The following is a 2,325-nucleotide window of genomic DNA, read 5'->3' as shown; positions in this document are numbered from 1 at the left end:
CGCATTTATTCTGGATTTATTTCAGGAATTCCGGCGATATGCTTTCAGTGGGAGGAGACGTTCCCGTCGACTACGAGGTGTCTATGGTGACTTCGTAAAATCTCAAGATGATATGTCGGCTCAGTCTCTCGGAAGTGCTCATAGGGGTAGGGTGTACGTGTGTGCGTTCATATGGGTGAGTGTATGCGTGTTTATATGAGTGCTTACATCTGTACTGTGTTCAAAAGAAAGGAAGGAGGCGCGGGTCGGTCGACGCAATCCGTGCGAGGTGCTTGATCTTGTTGACCTTGCCGGCGGACGGACGTTTGCGGTCAGGATGAATCGTTCCTGCGAACCTAGAGACAGGGTGGGCAGGAGAGGACTCGTCGGGCGACGCCAAGGGGCGGTGACAAGGTAACGAATCGTCTCTATCGATTGTACTCCACTCGCCGAAGATTTTGGAGCAATTCTCCGGTTTTCTTAGAACGAGTAATTCTCCGTTGATGTAGCTCTTTATGTCAATTGATGTGTGCCACTCGCGGGCGGCGATAACTGCAGCTCAGTTACTCCTACTACGGTCCTCCTTCCTCTTCATTCGATCCTGCGCAATTGGACGCATAGTGTCCTCCTCTCATGGCGACGGGGCCTCACACGGCGATGGGTGAGGAGGTCGGAACGCGAGATTGACTTCGCCGGGTCAGTTTGGATCCACTCCCCACGTCGGCTTGCGCCACCGGCTCGCTCTTGCAACACCATTCTAGCCTGTCCAGGCCGAAATAGATGAGAAGGGATGTAGCTTTGTGCTACAGCGCCTCCGGTCAGTCCTCGGTGACGCTACCACCGCTGCCTCCAGTTCTTCCAGCATTTGACATGGGCGATGATAGGCGCCGGCGCACCGGCCCAAATTTGGGCCGGTCAGCCGCGAGCCGTACGATTTTGCCCCTGTCAGCCGTCTGATCCTGCCCCGCCCATCCCTTTCTTTCCCACCGCGCACGAGATCCGACAAAAAAAAAACACAAGCACATGGCAGCCGCACCTCGCCACCACGTCACGTTGCTTGTGTCCGCCGTCCCCCGTTTGCCCTCATGGTCGACGGGTTGCTGCCGTGCTCCCCGTCGACGCTCGCCGTCAAAGTTCAAAAAAAACTACCCGCATCACCATCAAGTTGGATCCTTGGAAAAAAAATGCTGATTCCAGCAAAACAAGAATACAATGGTACCAAAAATTGATGACGTTTCCAGCAAAAATAATCTCAGCAGTACAAATCTGAGAAAGATGATTGTAGCAAACAAAAAAGCCAGTTCCAGCAAACACAAATGCTGGTTCCAGCAAAAAAACTCAGCAGCAAACACACTAGTTGATTGTAGCAACAAAAAAATCCAGTTCCAGCAAAAATTAATGGTAGTTCCAGCAAAAAATGTAGCTGGTTCCAGCAATGGTGGACCTTCGCCGTCGCCGACACAACACGGGTCGTCCCCGGTTCCATCATTTGTCTGGCTGGTTGCAGCTCCTGGACCTACACTTGTAGCTCCGCCGCGCCGAGGTTGAAGCATCTTCTGATGGTGGTTGCCCTCTCTCCTGCGAGTGGAGCGGAGCGCGCAGATCGTCATCCGCGACAAGCCATCTGTTGGGGAAGGGCCGCACACGAGTAGATGCTGCCCCTCACCAGAGCTGCACGCATCGTGCTGTTGGGGCAGAGCACGAGCTGCGCGCGTATCCACGGCGAGCAGATGCTGCTTTTGCCGGAGCTGCAAGCTCCCAGCATGCTTGACATGATTCCAACAAAACAAAAACATGGTTCCAGCAAAAAAGAAAACCGGTTCCAGCAAAAAAAGCTCACCGTCGATGGTCGCAGCAAAATTTCTCACCGGTCCCAGCAAAAACAAAAGGTAGTTGTAGCTATTTGATCTGCCGGTTGCAGCACCCCGGCGTGCTGAATCCACCACGGCGGTCGTCGGTTTAGTTCCCGGCTTGTAGCTCCTCTGCCCGCCGGTCGAGCTCCCCGAGTGGCCGGTAGCAACTCCTCCGCCCTCCGGTTGCAGCTCCTCGCGTGGCTAGTGGTGGGGCTCGCCGGAGAAAGGATGCAACGGCGCGAGCGAGAGACAGAGGCGAGGCAGGTGAGAGGCGAGCGAGAGGATGAGGTTTGTGTGGATGAGCAGTTGGTGAAGATAAGGACGTGGGGTTGCTGGATAAGGACAGGGTGCCTGAGTGGTGCACGTGGGACCAATGGATGCGTGGTGTGCGTGCGGCACTTGCGCGTGTACGCGACGAGAGCAGTGCGACCGGCCGAAAAGTTCGGCCGGCGCGCCGTATACAAGTGTTTACCATTTTTTTACTAGTTAGAGT

General features: G+C 54.8%; 1 long non-coding RNA gene across 1 annotated transcript; it reads right to left on the bottom strand.

Annotated features, from left to right (window-relative positions):
• Positions 1-1,192: 1,192 nt before the first annotated feature.
• On the bottom strand, positions 1,193-2,122 carry LOC119352489. Its single transcript, XR_005170178.1, has 2 exons — positions 1,820-2,122; positions 1,193-1,727 (listed from the first exon to the last, which is right to left on the bottom strand). It is a non-coding gene; the product is annotated as an uncharacterized LOC119352489 (long non-coding RNA).
• Positions 2,123-2,325: the final 203 nt, after the last annotated feature.

Source organism: Triticum dicoccoides, chromosome 2A (genome assembly GCF_002162155.2).
Source record: "Triticum dicoccoides isolate Atlit2015 ecotype Zavitan chromosome 2A, WEW_v2.0, whole genome shotgun sequence".
Classification (NCBI taxonomy): Eukaryota; Viridiplantae; Streptophyta; class Magnoliopsida; order Poales; family Poaceae; genus Triticum; species Triticum dicoccoides.
Note: the sequence above shows the minus strand (reverse complement) of the source record. Positions and strands in the feature narration are given on the sequence as shown.